At 42.1% G+C, this 23,706-nt stretch overlaps 1 protein-coding gene and 1 long non-coding RNA gene across 2 annotated transcripts in view; both read right to left on the reverse strand.

The window, feature by feature from the left end:
- LOC147013445 (leucine-rich repeat-containing protein 4C-like) overlaps positions 1–14,521 on the reverse strand; it is a 150,245-nt gene extending 135,724 nt beyond the window's left edge. The window contains exons 1-2 of the mRNA XM_085855279.1: positions 14,260–14,521; positions 14,105–14,151 (exon numbers count right to left, since the gene is read on the reverse strand). The gene's annotated coding sequence lies outside the window, so the exon portion shown is untranslated. The remainder of the gene's footprint in view (positions 1–14,104; positions 14,152–14,259) is intronic.
- A 2,256-nt stretch (positions 14,522–16,777) lies between these two features.
- LOC147013446 (uncharacterized) overlaps positions 16,778–23,706 on the reverse strand; it is a 35,894-nt gene continuing 28,965 nt past the window's right edge. Inside the window, exons 2-3 of the long non-coding RNA XR_015050978.1 lie at positions 20,919–21,064; positions 16,778–16,978 (exon numbers count right to left, since the gene is read on the reverse strand). This is a non-coding gene — a long non-coding RNA (uncharacterized LOC147013446). The remainder of the gene's footprint in view (positions 16,979–20,918; positions 21,065–23,706) is intronic.

The following is a 23,706-nucleotide window of genomic DNA, read 5'->3' on the forward strand; positions in this document are numbered from 1 at the left end:
CTTTGTGGTTAGGGTAGTGGGCTTGGGATCCTAGAGTCCTGAGTTCAAATCCCACTCAGCTGTTGAATTAATACCAGGTGGGGCTAACTCGGCCTGTCATCCTTCCGAGGTCGGCAAAATGAGTGCCAGCATGCTGGTATCCTGTGTTGGAGCGGCGACCCGTCCAGGATTGTTCCTAATAGCCAAGGAGACTGCTTCGGCAGCACCAACACTCTGCACAGAGTGTGGTCCCAATGAATGGAATGGAATGAGGTGTTATTGATTATGTGGCGGTGAGGTGATTTTATTGAAGTGACGGTGAGGTGTTTTTAATAACGTGATAGTGAGGTGTTTGTAATAATGTGACGTTGAGGTGTTGTGGATTATGTGGGGGTGAGGTGCTTTTAATAACACAGAGGTGAGGTGTTATTGATTATGTGGTGGTGAGGTGCTTTTAATAACGTGACAGTGAGGTGTTTTTAATAACGTGATGGTGAGGTGTTATTGATTATGTGGAGGTGAGGTGCTTTTAATAACGTTACGGTGAGGTGTTTTTAATAACGTGACGGTGAGGTGTTATTGATTATGTGGTGGTGAGGTGCTTTTAATAATGTGACAGTGTGGTGTTTATAATAACATGGCATTGAGGGGTTTACAATGATGCTGCAGTAAGGTGTTTTTAATGAAGTGGCATTGAGGTGTTTTTAATAACGTGTCGGGGAGGTGTTTTTAATAACGTGTCGGGGAGGTGTTTTTAATAACGTGACGGTGAGGTGTTTTTAATAACGTGTCGGGGAGGTGTTTTTAATAACGTGACGGTGAGGTGTTTTTAATAACGTGACGGTGAGGTGATTTTAATAACGTGACGGTGAGGTGATTTTAATAACGTGACGGTGAGGTGTTTTTAATAACGTGACGGTGAGGTGTATTTAATAACGTTACGGTGAGGTGTTTTAATAACGTGACTGTGAGGTGTTATTGATTATGTGGTGGTGAGGTGCTTTTAATAATGTGACAGTGTGGTGTTTATAATAACATGGCATTGAGGGGTTTATAATGATGCGGTAGTAAGGTGTTTTTAATGAAGTTGCATTGAGGTGTTTTTAATAACGTGACGGTGAGGTGTTTTTAATAACGTGACGGTGAGGTGTTTTTAATAACGTGACGGTGAGGTGTTTTTAATAACGTGACGGTGAGGTGTATTTAATAACGTGACGGTGAGGTGTATTTAATAACGTTACGGTGAGGTGTATTTAATAACGTGACGGTGAGGTGTTTTTAATAACGTGACAGTGAGGTCTTTTTAATAACGTGTCGGTGAGGTGTTTTTAATAACGTGTCAGTGAGGTGTTTTTAATAATGTGACGGTGAGGCGTTTTTAATAACGTGACGGTGAGGTGTTTTTAATAACGTGACGATGAGGTGTTTTTAATAACGTGACGATGAGGTGTTTTTAATAACGTGACGATGAGGTGTTTTTAATAACGTTACGGTGAGGTGTTTATAATAACGTGACGGTGAGGTGTTTTTAATAACGTGATGGTGAGGTGTTTTAATAACTTGACAGTGAGGTGTTTTAATAACTTGATGGTGAGGTGTTTTCAATAACGTGACGGTGAGGTGTTTTCAATAACTTGACGGTGAGGTGTTTTTAATAACGTGACGGTGAGGTGTTTTCAATAACTTGATGGTGAGGTGTTTTAAATAACGTGATGGTGAGGTGCTTTTAATAACGTTACGGTGAGGTGTTTTTAATAATGTGACGGTGAGGTGTTTTTAATAACGTGACGGTGAGGTGTTTTCAATAACGTGACGGTGAGGTGTTTTCAATAACGTGACGGTGAGGTGTTTTAATAACGTGATGGTGAGGTATTTTTAATAACGTGATGGTGAGGTGCTTTTCATAACGTGATGGTGAGGTGTTTTTAATAACGTGATGGTGAGGTGTTTTTAATAACGTGACGGTGAGGTGTTTTTAATAACGTGACGGTGAGGTGATTTTAATAACGTGACGGTGAGGTGTTTTTAATAACGTGATGGTGAGGTGTATTTAATAACGTTACGGTGAGGTGTTTTTAATAACGTGACTGTGTGGTGTTATTGATTATGTGGTGATGAGGTGCTTTTAATAATGTGAGTGTGGTGTTTATAATAACATGGCATTGAGGGGTTTATAATGATGCGGCAGTGAGGTGTTTTTAATGAAGTGGCATTGAGGTGTTTTTAATAACGTGACGGTGAGGTGTTTTTAATAACGTGTCGGTGAGGTGTTTTTAATAACGTGTCGGTGAGGTGTTTTTAATAACGTGACGGTGAGGTGATTTTAATAACGTTACGGTGACGTGTTTTTAATAACGTGACGGTGAGGTTTTATTGATTACACTGGTCAACAACAAATTTGTTGTCTGCATTTTTTAAGCTGATTTAGGACGAATCTGATGTGCTGAATCCAAAACTCACATTAGTTTTGTTCAATCAGGTCAAGTTTTTGAGATATGGCCACATGTCGTTTTTTACATTTTTGTTCACATGTACGCATGTGTGGAGCATTTTAGAAGAAGTTGGTGGGGGTAAAATGTCATGTCAAATAATTGTTTTGATTGGAAATAATTATTTTAATGACAAGAAGTATTCAGGTACGATAGTTCTGGGTGATTATGTCGAAAAGGGATCAGTTTAAAGTCATAAAACCTCAAAATCTTCCAAAAATTGGTGAGGCAAAGCATAAAGTTCGTGGATCAAAACTAAAGTTAATGGGGCAGATTTTGTAATAATGTGATACAAAAAAGTTGTATTTCTTGAAATAACGAACTCTGAAGAATGTACAATACCTACATGCGCCAATTTATGACATGCGCTTCTGCTCAAGCTTGGAGTGCCACAGTACGAACCCAAAGATTGGAGACTGTTCATTGACAGCAGCAAGCGATCACTGAAATGTGTTCTGCTACACAACGGCAACCAGTTTGCCTCTGTACCCATCGCTCACTCGACTACACTGAAGGAGAAGTATGAAGCGGTGAAGTACGTGCTGGAGAAAATTGGTTATGATCAGCATAAGTGGTTTATTTGTGTTGACCTGAAGATGGTGAACTTTTTGTTGGGACAACAGTCTGGCTTCACCAAGTACCCATGTTTTCTGTGCATGTGGGATAGTAGGGACCGTGCTCAGCATTACACGAAGAAGGACTGGCCTGTGTGGGAGGAATTGGTGCCATGCAAAGAAAGGAACGTCATCAACGACCCTCTGGTGGACAGAGACAGAATACTCTTCCCACCGCTGCACATCAAGCTCGGCTTAATCAAGCAGTTCACCAAGGCTCTGGACAAAGATGGTGACTGCTTCACTTACTTGTGCCAGGCTTTTCCAGGATTGACCATGGAGAAGTTGAAAGCTGGCATCTTTGATGGTTCTCAGATCCGTCAGCTCATCAGAGATCCAGAGTTCAAAAACTCAATGAACGAAGTGGAATTGGAAGCGTGGAAGACATTTGTTTTGGTAGTGAAGAACTTTCTTGGCAACAATAAGGCCAGAAACTACGCAGAACTTGTCAACAACATGCTGACTGCTTTCAGAAACCTGGGCTGCAACATGAGCATCAAGATGCACTACCTATTTTCACATATGAACCGGTTTCCTGAGAACCTGGGTTCAATGAGTGACGAGCAGGGGGAGAGATTCCATCAGGACATGAAGGAGATGGAGACCAGGTATCAGGGTCGCTGGGACGCAGTCATGATGGCTGACTACTGTTGGAATCTGAAGAGACCTCCCTGCCGCTGAACATTCCAGGAGTTCGAATAAACAGAAGTTCAAGCCCTGAAGTTTGAACAGTGGTGACGCAACATGCAATTTACTTGTACTTACCTTTATCAATGCCCACCATTCAGATGACAGTAATCGATGTTTCTATCATGTAATCAATAAATGTTGTTGGCAAAACATTTTTTTTCTTAAAAACATGTTTAGGATGATATGTGTTGACAAAAATCAGCTGATAATGCCACAAAAATGTAATTGATTTTGTCACAAGATCTGATTTTTTCAAATCAACTTAGCACAAAAACCTGACCTGATGGAGAGAAACGGATGCCATTTCCTGATTCAGCAGTGCCAGAATACCCTAATTCACTTGTAGAAATCTAGACAACATTCAGAAAGTAAAAAATTGTTGACCAGTGTTATGTGGTGGTGAGGTGCTTTTAATAATGTGACAGTGTGGTGTTTATAATAACATGGCATTGAGGGGTTTATAATGATGTGGCAGTAAGGTGTTTTTAATGAAGTGGCATTGAGGTGTTTTTAATAACGTGACGGTGAGGTGTTTTTAATAACGTGTCGGTGAGGTGTTTTTAATAACATGACGGTGAGGTGTTTTTAATAACGTGACGGTGAGATGTTTTCAATAACTTGACAGTGGGGTGTTTTCAATAACGTGACGGTGAGGTGTTTTTAACAACGTGATGGTGAGGTGTTTTTAATAACGTGACGGTGAGGTGTTTTTAATAACGTGATGGTGAGGTGTTTTTAATAACGTGACGGTGAGGTGTTTTTAATAACGTGACGGTGAGATGTTTTCAATAACTTGACAGTGGGGTGTTTTCAATAACGTGACGGTGAGGTGTTTTTAATAACGTGATGGTGAGGTGTTTTTAATAACGTGATGGTGAGGTGTTTTTAATAACGTGTCGGTGAGGTGTTTTTAATTACGTGACGGTGAGGTGTTTTTTCATAACCTGACGGTGAGGTGTTTTTAATAACGTGACGGTGAGGTGTTTTTAATAACGTGACGGTGAGGTGTTTTTAATAACGTGACGATGAGGTGTTTTTAATAACGTGACGGTGAGGTGTTTTCAATAACTTGACGGTGAGGTGTTTTCAATAACGTGACGGTGAGGTGTTTTCAATAACTTGACGGTGAGGTGTTTTCAATAACTTGACGGTGAGGTGTTTTCAATAACGTGACGGTGAGGTGTTTTAATAACGTGACGGTGAGGTGTTTTCAATAACTTGATGGTGAGGTGTTTTCAATAACTTGATGGTGAGGTGTTTTAAATAACGTGACGGTGAGGTGTTTTTAATAACGTGACGGTGAGGTGTTTTAAATAACGTTACAGTGAGGTGTTTTAAATAACATGACGGTGAGGTGTTTTTAATTACGTGACGGTGAGGTGTTTTTAATAACGTGACGGTGAGGTGTTTTTAATAACGTGACGATGAGGTGTTTTTAATAACGTTACGGTGAGGTGTTTTTAATAACGTGACGGTGAGGTGTTTTTAATTACGTGACGGTGAGGTGTTTTTAATAACGTGACGGTGAGGTGTGTTTTCAATAACGTGACGGTGGTGTGTTTTCAATAACGTGACAGTGGTGTTTTCAATAACGTGACGGTGAGGTGTTTTTAATTATGTGACGGTGAGGTGTTTTTAATAACGTGACGGTGAGGTGTTTTTAATAACGTGTCGGTGAGGTGTTTTCAATAACTTGACGGTGAGGTGTTTTCAATAACGTGACGGTGAGGTGTTTTCAATAACGTGACGGTGAGGTGTTTTTAATAACGTTACGGTGAGGTGTTTTTAATAACGTGACGGTGAGTACATATCTATACTTCTTCTTGTGTATGGCAGCTGAATTGCTGGGGTTGCTATAATTTCTTGGAAGTGTGACTGTCACTGATGCAGTGCCCCTCTACCAGTACACACTGCTACTCGTTTCGCCGACCTCGGAAGGATGACAGGCTGAGTCAATCGCCTGGTGTAATAATTCAGCGGCCAACGGGGTTTGAACTGAGGACCCGAGCATCTCAAGCCCCACTCTAACCACGAAGCCAACACCAGGCTACAATATCTATACTAACAAGTGGTGCTAAGCACATCAAATCCCACCCATTTTGTAATTTTGACCGATGACCATGACCCCCAAAACTTCGGACCTTACCGATCTTCACAAATATGCATTTTCACTATAGGAATGGGTTGGATTATAAGTGACCAACAGAATAAGGTTCACTATAAGCTTAGTTTGAAGTAAATCAGATCATTTTTGACGAAGTTATGAGCGAAAAACGATTTTGATCTTTTCGTGACCTTGACCTTGACCTTTGATCCAATTGGACCCAAAAGTTAATGGGGTCGTCCAAGGTTCGTTGCCCACCTGTGGATTAAATTTGATAGTATAGTGTTTGCTTAAGCCGTTTTGCCGTAAAGTTGCTAACAGACAGACAGACAAATAAACAAACACAAGCCAGTAGGTAACGAGGGATCCGCTAGGATCGAAGCGCTGGATACGATGCTTTTCATTCTGACCGATCCACCTACGAAGATCCATTGCCGAGACGTATTGGTTCACATACAATTGTTCCTCTGCCTGGCAAGATTTTTCCTATTGCGTATTTTGCCAACTGGCATTCCTCACAGGACTACCATTTGAAAAATAAAACCTAAATCAAAAATCGGCTTGAGTAAAATTTTCTAAATATCTCGAAGTGTTTAATTCCGAAGTCTCGTTTCTCCACATTCAAAACTGTCGGACAAGTATTGAAAATAGTGAACGTAGGTCGAGAAAAGGTATTTTTTCGAATTCTGCGTATTTCAGCCCCGACACCCTTGGTGATCGAATCTGGAAAAATGCTGCGGTTCAATTTCGTAGTAGTTATTAAACTCTACCCATACACCAAATTTGAATGTTCCGCCGTCGACGGTTTCTGAGGTTAAGGTCACTTAACATATCCCCTGGTTCACCACCTTTCCACATTCGGAGGGCTGCCATTTGGAAACTATGAGAGATAGAGGAACGTTATGCCGTCGCGATAACTAGATGGGGATGCAAGGAATAGACAGGAGTTGGTCTGGTCGCTCTACCTATCATAGAAGCCGCGCTACGCCAGTTACCGTTTGGGTTCTTAAAACGCGGTTTTTCGGCCGCTGCACAGCAACGGGTGGTTGCTTAGCAATGAAACTGAAACGCGCACACTCCCAGCCAATATGGCACCTGTTCGCCAAGTTTCATCGAAATCGGTTTGCTGGTTTGTGCTGTGGAGCCTCGCGTTGCAAACACACACACACACACACACACACACACACACACACACACACACACACACACACACACACACACACACACACACACACACACACGGAAAATCTGACAATAACGGATATCTAGCGAATCCCAACAAACAAACCGGACGATTACAATCTCTCGCTCCCTCCCTCCAGGGGCGGGATAATAAAAGGCTGTGTGTGTGTGTGTGTGTGTGTGTGTGTGTGTGTGTGTGTGTGTGTGTGTGTGTGTGTGTGTGTGTGTGTGTGTGTGTGTGTGTGTGCGTCAGTGTGTCTCCTCCATAACTCCAAAACTATAAAACCTAGTAACCTGAAACTTTGCATGCATACTAAGAAAACTACAATGAAGTGCAGGAGCGAAAATTTGGTGTTTGTGTTAATTAAAACACCACTTTTGAAGATAATTTCGGGGGTGCTCATCACAAAAATACCAAAATAAGCCTTACCAAGATGGCGGCACGCCAAGCGGAACCCTCTGTGTTGGTTGGAGTCTTCCGCCGCCATTTTGTTTGGCCTCTGTCTCGATTTGGAAACACGATCTACTCTCACGGACTAATTAAAGTATGTAATCGAAATATTATGTCAGATTTGAGAATCGGATCTGGTGAACAAAATAAGTGTCGAAATCTGGAGTGGAATACGAAATTTAAACAAATTAGCGATTTTTATACCTTTGTGTATTTATTTAAGCAAAGCATTAAACTTATCTTTTACTACTATTCGGACGATTATATTGAGTGAATAATAAAGTATGAAATGTGCAGAAAGTGTAAATTCATTGAGTGAAACACCGTGCTTCATAACCTGCTTTTGCAATCCATGATGGCGCAGTCCACAGGGGTCTATTTTTTCGATAATTATATAAATATACTCTTATAGTTCCGCCAATATATTAATAGTCGTTAGGTTATGCAAGCAAGGAGAACTTTCTTTTTTGCGACAGGCGAAGAGGCTTTTTTGTTTTCTTTTTTTTTTCCTGCACCAGGACCAAGCTGAAGTGTTTTTGTACATACGGGTTTTAGAAGGTGGAACGGATCTCTCCAGGGTCTTAAAGTATCCACCATCGTGTGTGTGTGTGTGTGTGTGTGTGTGTGTGTGTGTGTGTGTGTGTGTGTGTGTGTGTGTGTGTGTGTGTGTGTGTGTGTGTGTGTGTGTCTCTCACACACCCCTCCCTCCGTGAATAGCAACGTTTGGTAAGGTATCACTCTCCCCACCTCCCCCCGAAGTCCCTCTCCGTCATCCTCTCTGCCTCCCCTCCCCCCTTCTTTCTCCCTTCCCCCTCCCCCTTCTTTCTCCCTTCCCCCTCCCCACTTCTTTCTCCCCCTCCCCACTTCTTTCTCCCCCCTCCCCACTTCTTTCTCCCCCCTCCCCACTTCTTTCTCCCCCTCCCCACTTCTTTCTCCCCCCAGCCCACTTCTTTCTCCCTTCCCCCTCCCCACTTCTTTCTCCCCCCTCCCCACTTCTTTCTCCCCCCTCCCCACTTCTTTCTCCCTTCCCCTCCCCACTTCTTTCTCCCCCTCCCCACTTCTTTCTCCCTCCCCCTCCCCACTTCTTTCTCCCTCCCCCTCCCCACTTCTTTCTCCCTCCCCCCTCCCCACTTCTTTCTCCCTCCCCCCTCCCCACTTCTTTCTCCCTCCCCCCTCCCCACTTCTTTCTTCCCCCACCCCCTCTCCCCCACCCCCTCTCCCCACCCCCTCTCCCCCACCCCCTCTCCCCACCCCCTCTCACCACCCCTCTCCCCACCCCTCCACCCACCCCTCTCACCACCCCTCTCACCACCCCTCCCCCACCCCTCTCCCCCACCCCCTCTCGCCCACCCCCTCTCGCCCACCCCCTCTCCCCAACCCCCTCTCCCCCACCCCTCCCCACTTCTTTCTCCCCCTCCCTCCCCACTCTTCTCCCCACCCCTCCCCACTTCTTTCTCCCCACCCCCTCCCCACTTCTTTCTCACCCCCCTCCCCTCCCCATTACCATGTTTCCCCCATTGTCTCAGGTCGCTCACCTGCATTGATTTTTTTTCATTTATTTATTTCCATTCATTTATATTTTAATTTATGGACACTTTCCGATGGTTCTGTGATTTTTCTTTCCAGTGTATTGGCTTTGGCTTTGATGTCCGTTGGCTTTGGCTTTGATGTCCGTTGGCATGCAAAATTTCAGCTTTCTATGTCTCCTGGAAGGTACCAAACATTAATATCAGTCATTCAGTGAGTGAGTGAGTCAGTGAGTGGTTAGAATGATATATATATATATATATATATATATATATATATATATACAATTTATGTACCATACTCTTTACAAACTATTGGTGCTGCCAAAGCAGTTTCTTGGGAAAGCTGAAACTGGATGATTTGTCATTGCCAGCATTGTTTTTTTCATGCTCTATCCTTTTAAATGCTGAGTGTTAAGCAAGGAAGCAACACGTACCATTTTAAAAGTCTTTGGTATGACTTGGATAGTGTTTGAACCATCGACCTCCCAGACTCAGAGCGGATCTGATCTGCTCTAACCATTTCACCACTGGGTCTGCTTGTCCTGGTGATATCCCTGTACCTACCCTACTTTTCTTTTTAATTTCCACCATTTCCCCTCCACTAGTGTAACTACGTTAATAAACTGATAGAGTGAACTAATGTGGTGTTGATATCGTGCAGGCTTGATGGGCTAAAAGGCCTCCTTCTGCATCCAAGTTATTTGGAAGGTTTTTTTTTGCACTGGGTTTGACGTTCATGGTGTTCACACTTCAGCCAATAGTTCATGATGCTGTGATTAATGGTTAAAATCCCATATACAGTACTGTATTTATTTGTCTCTGATTTTACAATGTGAATTGTTAAAGTACACTAATATATTCCCTAATATCCTTAATCTACATGTGGTATATGTATACAACCTCATCCATCAGCCTTAGATCAATGTAAGAAACAAACAGCAATGAAAAATTGTACTGAAAAGCAAACAACAAGTTTTTTTTGTTGTTTATTTTTAAACAGTTCAATTCCCTTAAAGGGACGAAGTAATCTTTCTTCAGGTGGCCAACTAATCTTGTCTTTCAGGCAAAAGTGGTCAACCTCACAATGAAACCTCTCTAGAACTTCCAAATAGGGTTAGTTAAAGCTGAATGTGGTTGCCAAGACACGAAATGCACCATTTTCCTTGCTCGGAACAACACGTACCAACTGTTCCCAAAAAGCCATTTAGTAACCTGCCAAGTTGGTCCAATTCCAGCTCAGTCTGTGAGTGCAAAAGCATGTGATCTCACTCTCAAACAATCCCCTCAATGACATTCCAGGCTCGCTAGATAAATCATTATTAGACATGGTCACCATCAATTTGTTTCGATCTCACTTCTGCACAAACCATATTCAGCCTAAAACTCCTGAGTCGCTTGATCATACCGAAGGGACCTGAAGCCTTAAAGTAAATTGGGGCAACATGCACCACCATAAAAATGGAGGACAAAGTTGCTAAAAGGACGTTAAAAAAAAAAAGTCAACCCTTTTATGAGAAGTAAACTGGGCTACCCAACATGATAGGAGTTCATATAAAGAGTGCTTTAAATTTCAGGTGCCCGTTTAGAAGAATCTTATTCAATTCCCATTGAAGAAAGATCAGTATCAGCCTCCAACATTTTGTTCAAAACTGCCATTAACACGGAAGATGTACTAACCTTGAAATATTACTTTCGTACTCAATTTGGCTTTGTGTGTGTGTGATAGCTCAGCTTACTTCTCAAAGTCTCAGATGGAGATGACCTTTGTGTCACTGTGTAGGATAGAGTATTTATTTTTTGGACATGTATGTTTTACGACTTCAGTTGGTTGTAGATGATGGCATACAGAGGCCTGACTGTGTCCCTATTGTCATCATCATCATCATCATCATCTGAAAATCACTGCTATATCTTTCGTCTGACTTGTTACTGCAAATCCCACTCACATATATTTCTTTAAAAGGTGCAACAATCATGAGAGTAAGGTGGAGCAAGATGACCCTGTTGGGAAAGGTCAGGCAGAATGTTCTCCCACTTCCAGTCCTGGTTATATTTTCAGTATTTACCCTGTCCACACCAGAGGGCTCTCTGGCTGATGGTACAGCAGACAATCCAAATGAAAAAAGTTGAACAAAAAGCCCATGGATGGTGTAAGTGAGTACATACAGGGGAGGGGGCATCTTATCTGCTTATTGTTTGTGGATGTTATGGCAGTTGGACCATATCTGATAATACCGTGAATATGGATAAGTTCTGAAATTCCTCAAATGGGATGAGAAGGATGAACACATTCATACTTTCTGGTCTCTAACTCCCTTGACAGTTCAATCTGCATTGGATAATAGGCCATCAATCGATACTTGAGACAAAATTGCTGAAATTTAATAAATATTACAACTAACTGCACATCAAAACATATTTTCCTGTAAAAAGATCAATTTGGACGATCTTGTGCATATCAAACCAGTTGGTGTGACAAGTTGGAAGCATTTAAGAAGGGAATGGGTTATAAAAACACTTCTTCTTCTTCTTCTTCCTTCCTTGACGGCCACAATTGTTCACACGTTCTTGTGTGGTTGGCCAGGGAGGAGTTTTTGTCCCAAGTCTTTCACGAACCAGCTGGCCAGGGCTGATGTTCATTCATCTAAGTAGTTAGGGTAGGAATTTGGAATTTGTTCAGGGTGTCGGTGATAGCTCGCCTACTCTTCGTGAAGGACACCGTGAGATATTTAACATCCACCAACTAATGCCAGCAGACTGAAAGCAGTTTAACGTCCATTAGAGGGACTGTAATATGTGAAAAAAATCAATTTTATGGAAAAAGAAAATAATATATTTTTTTTAAGGAAAGGGAAGCAACACCCCACAACCTTCTTCCTTTCTCCCCATTCCAACACCACCCACAAACCCTCCATCATTCCGTACTAATTCATGAGCCATCGTTATGACTTTAATATGCAATTTCAAAAACGACGTTAAAATAATTGAAATCAAGTTTAAACATTTGAGAAAGCAACCCACTGCATGTTCAGTGAGCAAAGACATTTTGAAACAATAATTTGAGGAATGAAATTGTTATGATAACATTATTATATATATATATATATATATATATATATATATATATATATATATATATATATATATATAAAAAAAGAATTACCAGTTTAGCCAAGTAAATATGGAATCAATAGCTGGAGCTGTGGGAACATTGCTAAATTTTATTGATGCCACATAGTGAGATTGTCCTTTATTAAAAAAAAATTGGTGTTATTGACTTTATCATCAATTACTCTCGCAATAGTCATAAATTTGTTGACATTAAGTAATAACTGTGACTGTAATAAAGGGAATGACTGTGGGTTTCAGAATTAATGATAAAGAAGGATTTTAAGTAACCACAAAAGTTTGAATGTTTAAATCGATATCAAACACTGAGGATTTATTTATAAAAATTGGGAATTGTTGAAAATTTTTTTTTTTAAAACATGAGCAAGTTCTCTGTGGTGTTTTAATAATATTTTATTTTATTTTTAATAACATTGATCAAAATGTAATCTTCTAATAATTAAGTGTATGTTAAACATTTCGTTCACTTTCAGTCGGGCAATATTTAATGGAATGTTTTACCAAAGTCATCTTATCGCGTGCTGGTGCTCGAGAGACCGATTACAAGCTCTCAGGTGTGAAGTTGATTTTAATTTTACATTTGTGGCCTTCATGTGGCAGCAGGTAGGATAGCCTAAAAGTGTGCGCACTCGCCTCTGAACTGTCTATCCTGGGCTCGAATCTCGACCAAGCTATAAACTGCCATCCTGGTGGTTCGCATTCAGGGCGAGGCATCAATGTGTGCGCCGTCCATCAGACGTTAGGCCAGAGGACCCATCGCTGGTGCATCGGTGGACGTTAAAGATCGCAAGTTGTCTTGAGCGAAGAGTAGGCGAGGCATTACCGGCACCCTGAACAAATTATAAATTCCTGCCACCTTCAATTGAATGTCAGACCTGACCAGCAGGGTCGTGAAAGACTTGGCCAAAATCTTTCCCCAGCTGACACTAACATAGAAGGTGGGAATAATTGGGGCCATTAGAGTTGTGGAAGAGGATTTGCGTCATCGGTGTAAAAACCATCTCAAGCACGTACCAGAAACTCCGGTTTAATAAACCACTTCCAATTCCACTTGAGGGGTTTAGAATATTCAATAATTATGATGACTATAATAATAGCGTAAAATAATCGCCATTGTTTTTATTATTATTATTATTATTATTATTATTATTATTATTATTATTATTATTATATATTTCTAGCTTGAATAACACAATATGGCAAAAGACACCCAAAACCAAACTCTAATGTTTAACATTTATAATTTTTGTGACAACATGAATGTCACGACAATAAGAACAGCACAAATTATAATACCGAATATAAAATTCACATCACAATGATTTCTCATACACAACTATCAGCATTAAATCATGAGTCTTGATGCTATTTCCGGATGTATGAAGATCATTATCATAAAACGCCGAGCAACTACAGGGATCACCACTATCATTATATCCACCATTATAACCATGATAGCATCGAGTGAGGGTCATCAAGAAAACAGATCCACATATACATGTTGATGGGATGATTAGCCAAGATATACATCGAAACCACAACCATAATAATTATAGAAAATTGAATCGCGGTGATTAAAAAAAAAAATAAAAAATCATAATAAAGATGAGTGTAACCACATCCCGAATAAATATGAAGGCCGAGACAATTACTAAAGATGAATCCATCTTCAGTAAAATAAATAATCCAGAAATGACGAAAACGAAATCATCAACGACGAAGTATCGATAGATGGATATTAACGATTAAAAATAAATGAAACGTAACATGAGGTTATTTAACACCGGCATGAAAATGGTGTGTGTGTGTGTGTGTGTGTGTGTGTGTGTGTGTGTGTGTGTGTGTGTGTGTGTGTGTGTGTGTGTGTGTGTGTGTGTGTGTGTGTGTGTGTGTGTGTGTGTGTGTGTGAGAAAGCATCGAGGCCCCCTTTTGCTCACCGTGCAGGGAAAGAGATGGAGAGAGCACAAGAGATGAGGAGGGAGAGCTACAGGGAGAGAAGGAAAAAGGGAGGGAGAGTCAAACCGAAGGTTTTTCCTCTTCCTCCAACCATTCCCTCTTCCTGAGACATCGATCCTTGACTCGTACACTGTACCTTCCAAAGAGAGCAAAGGATACAGCAAAGAAGACAATGACGGCCAGAGAGGGAGAGAGAGAGAGAGAGAGAGAGAGAGAGCGCGAAGGCAGCGAGTGGCGCTCAACGGGCAGAGCACACGTCTCGCATACAAAACTCTTCTCTCCCCCACTTCCCCTCCCTCTTCATTCTCTCTCTCTCTTTCTTTATTTCTCTCTCTTTTTCTCTATATCTCACTATCTTCTTCTCTCTCTCTCCTCTCCCTTCTCTTTCAACTCCCCTCCTATTCCTTAGCTCTTTCTGACCTCTCACTATTCCCTTCTACAGTTCTCCCTCTCTCTATTTCATTGTTATTATATGTTATGGTAACTGTAAGAGAGACATCTCTACAGGGAGGTTGTAGAAAAAGAGGAAAAAAAGGAAGAAGAGTAATGGGGAGTGGGTGGAGGGTGGACAAAGGAGGAGGAGAGAGAAAGGGGTACTTGGTCAAGGTCAAGAACACCAGAGAGAAAGTCAGGGTAAAAATAAATAATACAAACAAAAGTGGTGGTGTTTCTCAAGGCAACAACAAACAAAAAAGTGATGAAAACTATGAAATAAAACAAGCATCAGAATTGTCCCTTTCAAATTTGAATGCCAGTCACTCTGCGCATCGTTCGGACGAGGGAACCAATCTGTACACGCAAGATTGTCCACAAGTGATGCGTTGCTTTTCGGATTCACCACACAGACAATGACACTGTAAGGGATGCCAGGGCAGCCAGAAAAATCCAACTGATGAACCCTTTGTACAAAGTCAAATGATGGTCAAACACGATCACCATGAATGTGGTGGACATGGAGTAATGCCTGAAGCATGCCTCATAAAATGCAAGGCCACCCTCTTGCTCACCCACTGTCCCATTTCTTCATATTTTGTGTTAAGTGGTTTCAGTTTCTCTTTTATTATTATTTATAACACCACCTTCACAAATGAAGACTATAATGATACAGACTTTGTACATCTACTTGGGTAGGAAACACCCAAACAGGTCTCAACTCGATATTCCACACTTTGTCGTTAACTACACTACCATGGCTGTAGATTCCTTCAAATGGTGCTGTTGTAGTGTGTGTGTGTGTGTGTGTGTGTGTGTGTGTGTGTGTGTGTGTGTGTGTGTGTGTGTGTGTGTGTGTGTGTGTGTGTGTGTGTGTGTGTGTGTGTGTGTGTGTGTACGTGTACAACATAAAGCTTTCATTATTCAACAATAACAACAAAAATAAATTAACACACGCACACACACACGGAAACTATCACTGGATTCCTGTTTGGAAGACCGAAGGATCATTTGCGTACACATGAATACAGACGTTGAACAGACACAGCCAAATAAAGGACTCCTGATATTCTTTTCACACGGCACGAGATAAATTTATAGAGAGAACTAATTAACCTCCGCCATCGAAGATGGACGGAGCTTACTGTTTTCACCCCTTTCTGTTTGTTTGTTTGTTTGTTTGTTTGTGAACAGTATTATGGAAAAACTCCTCGACGGATTTCGACGAAACTTGGTGGGGGGATTAGGTATGGTCCAAGGATCATGCCATTAGATTTTGGACTTGGTTCAAAGTCCAATATGGCCGCTATGGTGGCCATTTTGAAAAAAATATTTGAATTTTTGTTTTTGCATTTCTTCATGTTTTAAGTGATTTCCAACCAAAAAAAAACAAAAAATTGTTAGAGAAAAAAAAGAAAAAAACCAAAATGGTGCAACTTTTTTTTCAACAAAATTTCGATTTTTTTTTTTTTTTTTTTTTTTTTTTTGCATTTCTTCATGTTTTAAGTGATTTCCAACAAAAAACATGCCAAAATTATAATTGCGGCTGATTTTGGAACTTCAGGTGGATATACCCACGTAAAATCAATTTCTGTCTCAAGGAATCTAGTTATGACGAATGAATTGAGTATGTAAAAGGGAAAGTTGCAAACTATAACTCTGTAAGCACTGTTGACGTCAAATTGAATGAACAGGATATCAGGTTCACTTGAGTGACCTAGCAGTATTGGCGGCAGAGGTTTTGCACTCTACCGAGTGCTCCCCCTCAAGTTTCTTTAGGAATTGGACCCAGACAAAGTGGTTTAGCCAGAGGCCTACCCATGCAGGCCCAGCCACAATCGCTCTCAGAACAATCTCAACCTCTCGTTCTCAATTCCATGAATAGAATGCTTTAATACCTTCCATGTGATATTATTTTCTCAACCTTGGAATAATGATGTTTAGAATGCAGCACATGATATAAAACGCCTGTTATACTTGAATTATTTAAAAGAAACCCTTTTTCATTTTTAAAATCTCCATTTAAGCCTTGACATGAGGAAATGCCAACCCAGGAATACCGGAAGAGCTTCATTTACTTGCAGTGAGTCGGGAAGGCATCATGCCGCTACTGAAAGCAGAGAAAGTACTGAATGTGTGAATAAGCTTTTGTTATTCACAAAAAGATTTATAGCAATTCCATCAAAAGACAAAATGATGGAACTATCGTTTTGTGTACAGGCCTCGAGACTGATGGAGGAGCTTATAGTTACATATTGTAAGGGAGAATCCTTTATAAAGTACATATATAATTATCCTAACTCCACCAACCCTACCCCATTGAATGCAAGTCCATAACCTGATGGATTGAAATGGTATGGCGTTGATGTAGCACAGGCTTTATGGGCCAAATGGCCTCCTCCTACAGGTTCCTTGTGCATACTCTGAAATGAAACAAAAGGCAAATTTCCAAAATCGATAATTACTCAATCAAATTATTTCACTTTACATCCTTTTTGAAAAAACAATATACACAATTAAGTGGTATAAATGCATCTTCAGGGAATTTTCCAGTAATTATTGTGCAGGCAGCCACGTCTTGTCCACGATGGGCTGTCGAACACTGCGTGAGTTCAACGATGTGTGCACTGCTGCATTGTCCAGACCCCAGAATGAGGCACGACCCCTTCAGGAAGACTTTTTGAATGAGGAAATTCTCGACGTGCAGATTGAAACGGTCGTTGGAAATTATGGAACAAAGCATCTAAGACCTGCTGGAGGAAGGTTCATGCTCAAGCCCTTCAATGCCTGAAGGCGCTTGGCCTTCACCGCAGCAACAGGTTCTGCATTATTGGTACAGAAAAGCGTTGTTCGTCTCTCCTGAGAAGATCTGGGCCCAGGAGCAGATATCTCTTTGTGTGTAAAGATCTTGGTCAGCATCTTCTTCCAAAAAAGGGCCAATCTCATCTGTTGTCCACTTAATCTGGGTGTGTACTCACAGCTGGGCAAACTTCTCTCAAATAGAAAGCGGGGTGGGGGAGGTTGTGTGTGTGTGTGTGTGTGTGTGTGTGTGTGTGTGTGTGTGTGTGTGTGTGTGTGTGTGTGTGTGTGTGTGTGTGTGTGTGTGTGTGTGTGTGTGTGTGTGTGTGTGTGTGTGTGTGTGTGTGTCGAGGCCATGTCGGTGCTGGCACCCTCTTCCTGCATGGACGAAAAGTGGTGGCCGTAACAATTTTTGAAGTGGGTCAGCCAGCCAGCTCTTGCAGGTTAATGACTTCGCTGTCTCGTTGCTAGATATTTCAGCGAGGTTTTGCAGATTCTCAGTGCGTTTTGTTCTGGAACAGTTGACCAGAGATCACAATGTTCTCTTTGCTCATGAACTGGAACCAACGGTCAAGGTATATTTCATTTGCTCATAATTTCCAATCCACACGCACTCCTGCTGCCCCTTCATTGTACTGTGTGCTTCAATCATCTTGGCTTCACACCTTTTTTCAGTCACAAAGATTGGCTGGAGCCACTCCAATGTCTCTTGAGACACTATTTATGGACTCACTATCATCAACACTAACCTGTGCAACACCTGCCTGGTTCTCTGAAAGAGTCCAGGTGCTGTATGCTGCCCTCTTCTTTTCCTTTCTTGTTTGTTTGTTGAACCCATGTTTGACTGATGATGTATGACGTGGAAAATGACAATGGAAAAATTAATTATCAAAAATGTTGAAAAGTCCATAATTTTAATTCAGACAGAACATATCTCGAGGAAACGGATAAAACGCCATGGATAGAACAGCAGTGAATACAGTACCGTATAGTACGGTATGAAGGTTAACGTTAACTCCATAACTAAGTAACAAAGCAAACTTCAGCACAAATGCATGAAACCCCCCCCCCCCCCCCCCCAAGGCCAGTCCCCTTTATAATGCTAGTTGTAACCTAAGTCTAACTCTAACATTAACCCCAGCACTAAGTAACGACGCTAACCTTAGCACAAATGTCGTGCTAACTGCAATGCCAACCCTAATGTCAACTCAAGTGGTAATAACAGGGCTAATGGCAAACCCAAGGTTAACCATTTCAGTAATTCCAGCAGTAACCAAAACCCTATCTTTGCATTCTTAGTCCCCGTCTTTGCATTGATTGTGTCATCGAAGTACAGCGCACTCACTTTGCATGTTATAATTTATTAATGAGTAGCAAATACAGCCTGTGCTTCACTGATGAGAATATAAATGGGAGGAGAAAGAGGGAGGGGAGGAAGAGGGGAGGAAGAGAAGAGGGTGGAGAGGGAGGGGAGGAAGATGAGAGGGTGGAGAGGAAGGGGAGGAAGAGAAGAGGGTGGAGAGGGAGAGAGAGGATGGATGGGGGGAGAGAAAGAGAGGAGGGATGGGGGAGGGGGTAGAGAGGAGAGGAAGAGTGAGGATGAAAGGGGAGGGGAGAAAGAGAGAGGAAGGGGAGAAAGAGAGAGGAGGGATTGGGGGGGTGGGGAAGGGGGAGCTGGGAAAGGGGGAGGATGGAGAGAGCATCGCCTCACCAAACGTTGCTATACACTCTGGGAGGTGGGAGCGAGGAGGATGGAAAGGGAAGTGAGGAGGGGGTTATGGAGGAGGTAAGCATGAGGGGAGGGGTTTTCGACCTGTGTTTGGTAGTGGGACTTGTGGAGAAAGGGGGGGGGTAGTACAGGATTTAACAAAATGGGGTATGTTAAAACAGGATGTTAATACAACACTTGGAGACCGCCCAGGGGCATCCATGGGGGATTGAGAGGGGAGGAGGTTTGAGAGGAGGTAAGCATGAGGGGAGGGGGAGGGAAGACAGTGTTTAGGGAAGGCAATGTAGTGTGAGGGGACGGGAAAGGAAGGCAGCATGAGGGGAAGGGAAGGTGGTGTGCAAGGGGAGGGAAAGGCAGCTTGAGGGGAGGGGAGGGGAAGGGAAGGCAGCGTGAGGGAAAGGAAAAGCGGCGTAAGGGGTGGGGAAGGAGGGGAAGGGAAGGGCCATAAAACATGGCCAAACAACATTTTCTTTTTAACCACTGGATGCTATATAAAACCGGGTGGGAACATTTAAAACCCATGCTATCTACCAGGCAGAGGCCTGCCTGCATACATGCTTGCACATTCAGCGATTGACGTTTGCACACCTCCTGTCGGCTCATTCTGAATCTGATTAGTACATGTTATACATATATGCATTTAGCCCCTTACCTAGAGTGGCTTTTGCCTTGTTTGGTGTGATTTCCATAAAAAATACATGATGGGGAAGCCGTTTTAAATTAAGAAACTAAACCATCAGTCTTTAACAGTCCCATTAACAGAGGGGGAAAGAGGGGTGGGAGACGGAGGAAGGGAAGTGGGAGAGAGAGGGAGAGGGTGGCAGAGAGAGGGGAAGGGAAGTGGGATAGAGGAAGTGGAGTGGTAGAGAGCGAGAGAGAAAGGGAGAGAGAGAGGAAGGGGGGGGAGCCACTACCTGAGGGACTGCACAAAAGTGGGGCCAAATGAAGGTGAGTAGGCCCTGAACTTTGTTAAAATCAATCAATATCTTCAGTGACAGTGCAAATATTGTAGAGCGCTCACCAAATGGCTTAAGCACTCAAGCAAGCACTTCCAACAAAATGGTTGATAAGGAACGGCTGGCTTGTCAAGCATTAGTGATCGTTGATCGGTCATATAAACACCATGCACCCGGAGAGTCCCAGCATTTCAAGCAATGTGCGAATTGGACAAATGAACACTTATTTTTTAACCAGTCAGAATTACTGCTCAAGTCATTAGAAAAAGCTTAATTTTTGAAATTAGGCTCAGCTTAAGAGATTCTCAAGGTTGTGGCATGTGCGGAAATGAAATAAAGCCATGAACGCTGGCATCTCCGGGTGTTAATAGGCATTGCAATGTATCCAGCAATTCATAGGGATGATGATCAGGCATTTGTTGATATGGGTGAGGAAAGTGAAAAAAAAACAATCGTCAGGAAACCGTTGCAACCTGTTCCAAGTCAAGGCATTATTGAGTCGGGCCCCAAAAAACAGGCAAATTAAGACCCCGGCGAGGTTACCAAGGATAATGCCTTGATAAAGGATAATTAAATAAGGTCGTTAATTGTCTTCAAAAGTGGTGGTTAAATTATCTCACACACCCAATTTTCACTCATGCACTACCTTGGAGTTCCCTTCGTATACATGCAAGGTTTGGGGCCACTAGGTTTCATGGTTTTGGAGTTATGGAGCATGACAGACCGACGGATGGACTGATTAACAGACGGACACACACTGACATTTATTAATATAGATATGAAAAATGTTAGACTACAGTGTGATATGTATATACATGCTCTGTATCATAATAAATGGGCTGGCAGGATAGCCTAGGTCCTAGAGGTATGCACACTCACCTCTGGCTCAGCTGTAACCTGCCATCCTGGTGTTTCGCAGGCAAGAATTTTCATCAATGTGTGTGATGTCTTTCGGATGGATGTTGTTGAACTGGTTGTCCCATCTGCCATCATTAGTTGGTGGATGTTAAGGTTTCCACGGTGTCCTTCGCAAAAGAGTAGGTGAGTTATCGCCAGCACCCTGAACTATGACAAACTTCTGTTATAACCTACAGAGAGCACTGCATCAACGACATAGCTGCACCCCCAGCAAATGATGCTTCCAACAGATATGTGCTCCATATGAAAGAAGATCAAGGTAAATGCACTACTGTGCTGCTGTTTGTCATGCACAGTCTTCATCTTTTGAATGACTATGGCAAACGATTTGCGTGTCATCACAGCAGATGGCAGGCGTTAATTGTGGAGGGCTTCGGATTTTGTTTAAAGTACGGAATTATTAGTTACCATTCCATGGAACCTGCCTTTACACCTATTATTTTCAAAACAAAACATTGTTGGACATTTAAAGTTCACACCAAATCAAGGTCAAATAAAAACGCAGGTTGACTGATGGTATGATGGTGAAGGAAATGATTCGCCAGAAATGCAATTCGTTTATATTATCGAGCTCAATAGTAAAGAATTTGGTTCAACATGCGATTTTACCATCTTCGGCATAGCAAGCAGGACCCTACAAGGCTTGGGACTCAGTTTTATTTGCCGTTGTGAAATGGAGCACTGATGAGATGTCACGTGCAACCACCTTCCTTAAAAACACTTTTTGAAATAAACAAGCTCAAATGAGCTAAGATCCTCATCCTCTTAATGATGTCATAAAAACGAACATGACGTCATTGTGAAGTATCAGGTTTGCGATAAATTATCCATGCTAATGCCTGGCTTGATTCCCGCAAACAAAATTCAAACAGCTTGCCTAGTTTCGGAGATAATGGTATAGGCGATTTCCATTTGCGGCGATATTATGATGTCAACTTTTTTTCTAGGAAGAATTTCCAAAATTGGAGATGGTTACTGCCTGTGCGTGGCCTTTCTGCATACACGTGGCAAGTTTCACGAAGATCCGATGAAAACTCTGGGTTGTGAATCAAAAAATAGGAATGACGTCATAAAAATTGATATGAAGTCATAGTGATGTATCATATGTGTGGTAATTCATCTCTGCTAATGTCCTGTTCGATTCCCGCAAACAGAATTCAAAAAGCTAACCCGAACAGAAACGATTTATTCGCGGAATTCTTCAATTTTAAGGTAATTTACTTGCTGGAAGGTAAACGTGCAAACATTGGTTCAGTTTGAAAGCCGATTTCCTTGAATCCCGATTTGGCATGACCCTGCTTTTTTTCGTGATGACATTTTATGGACCTCAACGATCGCATTATAACAGGGCCACACTGTCGTTTATTATCATTATGAAGTATTATGTACTGTACAGCATACATAATTATATGTACTATTTTTATACGACTGGCAGCGCTACGTCGGCTTCATCACTCGGCGATAGGAATTTTTCAGCTACATTTTTTTTTCATTTTTTTTTTTTTCACAGCTGGCAGATCCGTCGTATATGCGATCCGTCGTTGCCCGGAACATCGTTAAGCGGCGCATGACTGTAAAGTGCTTGCTTGTTGAACTGTTTTCCCGTTTCGCTTCGTCTTTTCTTTTATTGAATCTCCATCTTGCATCACGTAAGGGATTGGTAGTGGGTTTAAAACACCCGGTAATTAATCGAAACCGTCAAGGCTGACGATAACTCCGCTCGGTTATCCCTGTAATACGGAACGAACCGCTTAAGCGGTTCGTGTCCGGAGTCGACCTGTGGCGTGGTACAACTCCTCGGTACGCGACTCGTGCGAGTACTTCGGTAAATCGACCATTCGGCGATCGGACCCTATTTCGCTCGGGGAGAATGCGGACTGAGTTGTGGTGAGGTTAAACCCCCACCCGTGACTGGCTCCTGGCGGTAGTTCCAGGAGGGTCACGACTGAATTGTCCGTTCCGGTGGGCGACGCGTCGCGATTCAAGTTACGTGGCCGATCGCACGCCAGGCGGGCCAGAATTCGCAACTATATATATATATATATATATATATATATATATATATATATATATATATATATACTCATTGTGGGGAGAACAAGTATTTGATACACTGCCGATTTTGCAGGTTTTCCCACTTACAAAGCACGTGGAGGTCTGTAGTTTTTATCATAGGTACACTTCTCCTGTGAAAGACGGAATCTAAAACAAAAATCCTGAAAATCACATTGTATGATTTTTAAATAATTAATTTGCATTGTATTGCATGAAATAAGTATTTGATACATCAGAAAAACAGAACTTAATATTTGGTACAGAAACCTTTATTTGCAATTACAGAGATCAGACGTTTCCTATAGTTCCTAACCAGGTTTGCACTGACTGCAGCAGGGATTTTGGCCCACTCCTCCATGCAGATCTTCTCCAGATCCTTCGGGTTTCGGGGCTGTCGCTGGGCAACACGGACTTTCAGCTCCCTCCAAAGATTTTCTATTGGGTTCAGGTCTGGAGACTGGCTCGGCCACTCCAGGACCTTGAGATGCTTCTTACGGAGCCACTCCTTAGTTGCCCTGGCTGTGTGTTTCAGGTCGTTGTCATGCTGGAAGACCCAGCCACGCCCCATCTTCAATGCTCTTGTTGAGGGAAGGAGGTTGTTTGCCAAGATCTCGCGATAAATGGCCCCATCCATCCTCCCCTCAATACGGTGCAGTCGTCCTGTCCCCTTTGCAGAAAAGCATCCCCAAAGAAT

The sequence above is a fragment of the Eptatretus burgeri genome, chromosome 14, assembly GCF_056783735.1.
Source record: "Eptatretus burgeri isolate ZD-2024b chromosome 14, Ebu_testis_v1, whole genome shotgun sequence".
NCBI classification, from domain to species: domain Eukaryota; kingdom Metazoa; phylum Chordata; class Myxini; order Myxiniformes; family Myxinidae; genus Eptatretus; species Eptatretus burgeri.